The following is an 8,814-nucleotide window of genomic DNA, read 5'->3' on the forward strand; positions in this document are numbered from 1 at the left end:
TTTTAAATTATTTCTAAGTAAAACTAGTCCAGATGACTTTCTAGTAAGTCCTCCAGACGACTTACTGGAAAGTCGTCTGGGCAGACGACTTACGGGGGTTAGAAACGTAAAAAAATTTCAGTTTTTTTGTTTGTTCACAAGGGGTTGGTTGTAATTTCAATAGCCTTTTAGGTTACTTGTGCATTTGATTCAAGTTTGGGCTAACCTTTGTGTTGACAGCGAGACCTTTTTTTAGGGTTTGGTGTTTCTTCCACAATGAATCGAAGAGTCTTTTTCTTCTTTGATCTCTGCAAGGCGGTGTCTATATTCCTCTAAAATGGCTAATTCATCAATCCGTTTTCTGAATAGAAGTCAACCATATGTTTTTCAACCGTGGAGGTGAGATTGACAGAAACGTCAAATGCGGTGGAAAGACTTTCCGTCACCTACTGATCCGGAAATCAAGTGATTGAATTACGAGCATGGAGAGATGGGTTTGGGTTTTATCTTGGACTCGACTAAGGATGATGAACCAGATCCATATACTCGCGGATATGGTGGTTGCTTAGTCCCGGACCCGATATTCTTCTTTTTAAAGATCACTTTCGCCTGAATTTTATTCGTTTATGTCCTCAACTTTGCATTTTTAATGTTTTGTTTCATGTACTCTTCAGTCTCTTCGTTATGTAGCTAAGTGCTGGTGTTCTCTTTACATCTTTTTGCTTTCAGGAGGTGAATAGAGAAATCACTTGATGAATGGTTCCTAAAGGTATTATTTTTGTTGTTGTTTTTATTGCAGTTGCTTTGTCAAAGAAGAAAAGAAGGGAGGGAGCAGAAGGAGAGTATTGTTAATGGAATCAGAGAGACTGTCGAAAAATCTGTCCCTGTTTCTCTTTTGAAAACATGAAAAATATCAAATTCAAGGAGTTTAGACAACAGTTTAGACACGACGGAAGGTTGGTTTGTTTTTTTTGTTCTGTAATTATGAATAGATGGGTGTTGCTTTAACGTAAGTGAGATTAATATACGTCACATTCGGTCTTTGATTTGAATTTTGGTTCCTATTGGTTCAGGTTTTTCCTCGGCTAGAACAAATTGATGCAGTTTTCTCTTGGTCCTTTTGCTTGAAATGAAATCCATCATGCCATCTTTAAAGCTTCCTAGGTTGTGTACTCAGCTTCTTACAATAATTGTTCTATATTACTTGGTCTTTTTTCGCCAATTGCATGTTTACATATGTTTTGGAATTTTATTTCAGCTTCTTTATGGTGATGATGAACTGCTTATTACAGATATGCCAAAGGAAGAGGTTAAAAGGTATCATCTCTCTCTCGAAGACCTTTTTCCATCTTGCTTCGGTGAAACCAACTATGAAAGGCTTAAACTATATCCATCTCTCCTGATCATCTCAGACAAGGGACTTCCAAGTAAATAAAACCGAAGAAACCCAACTGTTAAGTTTTTGTGATTATCTGATAAACAAAATGGTAACTGGGTGGTTTTATTTTTGAAGGTAAGAAGAGTCTATACATAAGGCTAGGTTGCCGTGGTGATTGGCCCAATATACAACCGCTGGGATGGGATCCGTCGTCTGACACCGGAGCTCATCCAAGCTTCTCATAAAGTATTCTTTAAACAATGCTCTTTTTTTCTCTTCTATAAAAAAAACAGCAACAAGCGTAGTAAAGAGTTATCACTTTCATGACATTGATAATTTCTGTAGAAGACGTATATTTGATGATTTAAGTTTTGACTATTTGAGTAAAGTCAGGTCTGATGTATAACAAAGAACAGAAGCTGTTGATCAATAAAAACAAATTCAAATAGAGAAAATATCAGGAAAATGTAGATTAGTTCCACAAAGAGTACACTAAACTAAACGGACACAAGTTCTTTTTGTCTTAATTTTATTATAAAGTCAGACAGCACAAAAAAGTCCACACATTTTTTCTATCCCCATCTTTAATAGCCACATGTGACTTGTTCCATTTTCAAAGCAGTGTGTGGCAAGCGTTGAAGAGCTGTAATGGGGTTTTTCAGAAGATGATCATCTCCAACAATCATCCTCAGCTTCTTCGAGAATCCCTCTCGAGATATCTTCTTCGAGAATCCCTCTCGAGATATCTTCTTCTCCTGCCAAGATCACACAGATTTGGTAAAAAAAAATGACATATGGGTAAAATAAAAGCAAGTACTTGAATAGGTTTACTACTACATACCCTAAGTTGTTGGTAATAAGCAGTGATCAAGTCCATGTCTTTCTGAGCAATTTTGCTTGAGATTGCCTTGAAGAGCAGAAGGTACGGCATTAAAGTAGATACACTGCAATCTTATAAAGTCATCTATGCCTACTCCGATTAGTAAATTCTCGGTACATAACCTACCTTGGTGAATCTGTTGGCTATTATTCCATGCAGCCGTTGAATCAGACATTGTCGGCTAGCTTGGAAGCACCCACTGATATAAGGAGAAGCTGATTACAGAATAAAACTGATCAAGTGATATGATGCACTAAAATTCTTTTTTGAAGAAAACAGGTTTTTTTCATTCTTTTTTTGTAATACGAAGAAAACAGCTTTAACTACAAAATTAATGTATAAAGAGAAATCAATCCCAGCATTTGTAAACATCAATCAAATATGTAGATCTATATAAACACTGAGATAGATAGTTTCCGACCAACATTCCACCGTGAAGCAAATGATTTTACCTTTACAAATAACAACTGCAACATACTCATACAGGAAACAGTTTCCAAAAACAAAGATCCACAACCCCAGAAACTTAGAGAAAACTTTATTTTTTGGTAAAAAAAACAAAACTTAGACAAAACCTTTTAAAACAAAGTTTACAAAACCTTTTAAAACTAAATAGGACATTAATTTTTAATTTTATTTACTACTAAGATCAAATCTACTTAGACACTTGGCCATCATTTTCTCTCATTGGTATTTAATTTTCAATTCAGCCAGAAGATGATAATATAGTGAAAATACATAATCTCTGCAAAATAGTTGATATTTTTTTCCCTAACAATTACATATATATATTTTGCCAATGATTTGAAAAGAGAAAGTGCAATTGTTGTTGGTTTCCTAAAATTTAAAGTCTTTTAAGCATTATTTACTAAATCAAGTAGAAGAACTCAAAGAATTTATAACCTTAAGAGCATACCAAAATGTTACGATTATATCATGCTTTTATGAGATGAGAAAGTAGATTATTTTCATTCAAAAAAAAAAAGAAAGAAAGTAGATTATCTTATTTTCTAATGACATTCAGTTTAATTTATCATATACAAGTGAAGTTTATTGTGTTTATATATAAGTAGGGAGTAACAGCTGAAGCAACTTACATGTTGTCGTTTTTAAGGGAATACTTTTAGAAAGAAGTTGACTGGTTTGAGATATATGATTTCGAATTACATATGTAAAAAATAATTGTGTATTAGTTGTGTTACATGGATTTTAATGTTATTTTTATAGTAGAAAATTTATTACAGAATTCGAATAATTTATAGGATAAAACATATATATATGTTGAAGAAAATGTTATAAAAGAATAATTGTCAAAGAAGAGTTATTTTTATGAACATGAATCCGCTAATATGTTGTATATATGTTGTAATGTGCACATTTATATAATAATAAATAATGATTACTATATATTATAAAACTAAACATTTGAAACTAAAATAAATATTAAAAATATAATGCTATTTATCAAAGAATAGTGAAGGTTGCTGTCGTTATAATTAAAAAAAAAATATTTATTATTATGATCTCATATTTTTTTCATTATTTGTTTGTTTATAATATTTTTATCTATAATAATTTTTAAATACTTCATAAATTAATATAAAATAATTTAATTATAACTTCCTGCCCGTAGGACGGGCCGATCCTAGTTATTAAAACAATCGAGTATACGAGAAATAAAAACTATGTCTAGTGAGACTCACATCAAAAGCTCATGAATGAACAAAAACTCGATAAACTGACTCTCCATATAAGTCCAATCTACCACGAGAAATGAAAAGAACTTTTCATACTGCTCAAAATCAATAACTCTATCAACGAGCTCGACCCACTATTTATAAGGCCACGAAAAACAGCCTTATCAAGTTATCATCTTGATATATACGAGTCTATCAGCCAACAATCGAAGGAACCTCAAACGACTTGACGCAATGCATCCAGTGGTTTATTTCAAACTCACATTGTGTTCACAAAGGAACCATGAATCGAATGCTCAATGAAATCTCTCTTGCACTATATCGGTATCAAACAAAAAACGACTTCATGAATTCTATAAAGGAAAATCGACTTGGAGTCATGTTGTTATTTCAGTTTTTAAAAGTATTTTCCGTTCTTCAACCTTGTCACCTCACTTAAAGAACTGGGGGGAAATGTTAGACCATGATTTCCAAATTCCTTCCGCCAAAAGCACTAGTTCATTGAAAACCCCTTCCCAATCAAAGAAAACTAAGGGGGTGTATTCAAGAGTTTCAACTAAGAGTTTCAAATGATTTGTATTAAAATGATAAGTCCACTGTTATTTAAACAAAGATTTAAAAAAAAATACTTTAAAATCCAGTGTTATTGAACTTATCACTTTATAAAACACTCTGAAATCCACTGTTATTGAAAATAGTTTAAGTTAGAGATTTTATAGTGCTTTAAATGTTTTTAGGATGTTTGATAGGGAATTCTTAGTTATAAAAATAAAAATCCAAATCCTATGTTTTTTTTTGACCAAAAACTTCATTCTTTCTAAAGTTCAAAATCCATTCAAGGAGGACATACAAGATAAAAAGGCGTTACTAGCCAAAGGAGTTGCCATATTACAAGCACATCAAAACACAAGAACAGATAAATTCTTTAACGACATGATAAAGGATCGAATAGCGAATAAGATCCAAAGAACATCAAAAGACCAACTCTCTGAAAGGAGGCGAATGAGTTCTTGACAGTCTGACTTGCAGACAAGCTTGGAGATGCTCAATAGAATGGCTGCAACTTGTGCGTCCAAAAGAGCTAGACGCTCTGCAACAATTGCAGGAAGGTCACAATACAAGGAGAATAAACCTTGCAATACTGAGAAGTCTTGAGCTTCCAGATACATGTTCTTAAAAGAACTAGAGAAACGGGAAGCTATCATCAACACAAAGCTCCATACACAACTACCACTTAAACCAAGCGAAAAGTTAAGAGCAGAGAGAAACTCCATAAAGTATCCCACCAAGGCGACAAGATTTTCAACGGAGACCATGAAAACAGAGACATGAGATTCCAAATCAAGCACAACTAAAACCTCGTTCTCTTTGTGACTTTAGACTACTCGTCAAACAACACAAAACGTGAGTGATAAAACTTTGAACTACTAGAAACCCAGTGATAGAATCAAAAGCAAAGAACAAAGCTTCACTAACCCAATCAAAGAACATATCACTTCTAATACCAAGCCCAACTATCGAATGAATAACCACAGATCCGAGAACCAGTAGGCAAATAGTTTGTGGCGCCAAAATCGAACATGTTAGAGCTAGAAGGAACCGGATAACACCCGGAGTAGAACCTGCATACTGCAGTAGAGGAATTATTGAAAGACTCAGGAGAACAACTGTAGAGTCAATGTGATTTTTGTTAAACAATTCTAGAATCGCATCCAAATCTCAAGGTATTAGATGAGATTTTTGTGTTGTTTAACAAAAATCACACCAAATTCTAATATTCACATAAAATCATCTAAAAGTTCACCAAAATCAAATAACTTCAAATTTCAGATTCAATATAACCTCCTAATATTTGTTAGCTAGATTTGAGTTGAAGTCTATTATATAAACTCAATAGTTACGTGTCCATTCTTATCGTGAGTCTTGATTGATTTTTTGTGTTGGTGTCAGATTGCGAGTGGATTCAGTTCGTGCGAAGATATAGGTGCATAGAAACAAAAATCTTATAGGTCACTACTTTAATAGTGAAAAGTCGTTGAGTTTGACAAATGATATCATGCCTAGTCGATTCGATGTTTGTTTGCGTCCAAGAGAACTAGGGACGGACACAAATGGAATATCCCGATTTAAAAAGTATTCGTGATCTGCTCTTTTTTATTAAAATAATTAATTATCAGATTTGGTCTCATACTTATCTGGATATTCATTTCTAGATGTCTAAATATTTTATATTTTGGTTGGATATTCGATTTGATCCGTACAAATAAATAAAATAAAAATAAAATAATATAGAATAATAATATTTATTATAAAAAGAAAAATTTATTAATTTATGAAAAATTTAATAACAAAAATAATAAATAAAATTGTAAAATTTACATAAAAATAATTATATAATTTTAATATTAATATTTATGGTTTGCTTCATCTCTTATGAATATTGCTATTAATATTTATTTTGTTACAAAATTATGAATATCCGGATTTTTTGGTTTCGAAACGAAAAAAATAAAAAGGCGAATTAAAATTTATAGATATTTCTTAAAATGAACTATGTAGACCAATTTGTGGCTGCTTTCAGGATAAAAGTCGTTCGGTAAAACAAATTAGTTTGTCATCATCATCACTGTACATTTGAGACTTTTAGACGTTTTTGAGTTTATCGTTTTTTGTGGGTCTCTATATTCTATGAAAGATTAGGCATAAAAGAATATACCTTTTTTTTTTCTTTTTTTTGGTCAAAAAAGAATATATACCTTAAGATTTACTGTTTTTATATCAAAACATCTCTACCCTAGAAATTGACCAACTTTTCCTGTAATGTGAGCTCTGCAGATAAATTAAGATATAACTGTCCAAAATTTTGTTTGTTAGGTACTTAGCAATATAGGCTGATCACATAAACTTTTTAATAATCCACGACTTTAGTTAGGGGTTTATTCAATCTAAATTTTGAGCTGATTTGATTTTAAACGATGTTTTAGATGATTTCAATAATTGGAGAGTTTAAAGTGATTTTTGTTAAATTACTCTAGAATATCTAGAATATCACTTAAAACCATGAGATTTGAGTTTTAATTTTTGTTAACTAAAAATTTCACCCAAACAATCTAAAATCTCTTGAAAACTCCACAACTTAAAATATTTTCAATAACAGTGGATTTCAGAGTACTTTCTACTAATATTATATGTTTTAGTTAGCTATTGAAAAAAAAATCTGAGTAGACGATTCCTCCGCACATCGACCGATGAGACCAGCTCGATATCGATCGACAGCACTTCAGCAACAACGATCGATTGTGATGCAGCGCATCTTACTTCACCTACACGTTAACTAGGGAAACATAGTCATGGGCTTTCTTTTGGACTTTAATAATTTATGTCGGTTTAGCTTATTCATTAAGTTACGGTTTTCGTTTAGGTTTTCTATTTAAGAAGCCATTAGGCTATTTTGTAAGACACGTTTGATTTTAATAAGAAGAACTTTGCTTTTATCCCTTGTTTGATTTGATTTAATTCATCAAACAGGAAGCTGGTCTCAAGAAGCTATCGAAAAGAAACTCTTGATCGATCCAAGAACATGTCTCGAAGAACCCTAAATTCTTAGATCGACCGTTCACACATTCGTACGCTGCGCCAGGTTGGTATCAGAGCTCTGCTACGCTCCTAAACTTTCTCAACCGCTACGATGGTTTATACTCGTGTTGTCAAAAAACTGATAACGATACCCCAGCCACCAAAAAATCTATCGCCGACCTTCAAGCCCAAATCGCGAACTCTTGTGACAACCGTGAGTAACTTAATCAAGCAACGCACGGCCCCTGCAATCCACCGTGAACGCCATAAATATGCACCGTAGAGAAGCACAACCCTTGCAGTAATGAATACGCAACCTTGAGACAATTGCAATATCTTGGTTTTGGTTCTTGGCATCCTCTAAACCAACCATTGTATTGTCTGGCTCAACAGAGTTACCTCGAACAAAGACAGTATGAGAATGAGATGTGCTTCCTTGATAACCTAGACCCATGGTTGTTTTCTCAGTTCTTCCTGTGCTTAAAATCTTGTCTAACGTCGCGGAGCCTCTGTTTATCATGTGGATCCAAGATGGAGGAGAGGATTCATGTTTGATATTCTTGGACGCAACAGCGAGATGATTGGAAAGCAATATGTCAACTTCAAACAAACACATAGTAACGTTTTTGGGAGCGCAGCTGTTCCACGTGAGCTGATGCTTGAATATAGCGTGAAACGAAATGGTATGTTGTCATGGGGATTGACCTTGGGGAAAGAGAGGACTGTAGTTCTCTTGGCACATGTGGTAGTGTTGCTATTTTCTCTCAAAAGATTCTACATGGGAAGATTCTATTGTGACTTTGTTAACGAGGTAGAGATAAAGTGGTTGTTAAATATTTTTTGGCAAGATTTCAAAGCGTGATACAAGGTGGAAGGTGTTATAACTAAAAGGTTGATAGAATAATCTTGAAAATTTATTATCCAGAAATACCACCATGGCTCGATGGCGACGATAAATTCTGGATTCTGGTCTGAGATATTCAATACGGCTTTGCTTACGATCTTCCATCTACCATGATCTTGGCTATGCTAATGTGATGAACACTCTTTCCAAACCCGTTGCATGTCAACACCAGTCACAATCAGGGTTGCTTCTTTTGGTGTGTGTAGAAAAGGTCGATGGTGATATTTGCATAAATATGAGGAGTGTGCTTTCGAGGTATTTGTTTACTACATCATGCAATGGAGTACACCATACTACACTGGATGTTCACGTCTGTTAAATTATTAAGTTTGTGGTGATGATGTTATGGGATGTGATATAGTAATCCGATCTCCGTAACAAACGATCCAATGTTATTCAC

This window comes from Brassica oleracea, chromosome C2 (assembly GCF_000695525.1).
Source record: "Brassica oleracea var. oleracea cultivar TO1000 chromosome C2, BOL, whole genome shotgun sequence".
Lineage (NCBI taxonomy): Eukaryota > Viridiplantae > Streptophyta > Magnoliopsida > Brassicales > Brassicaceae > Brassica > Brassica oleracea.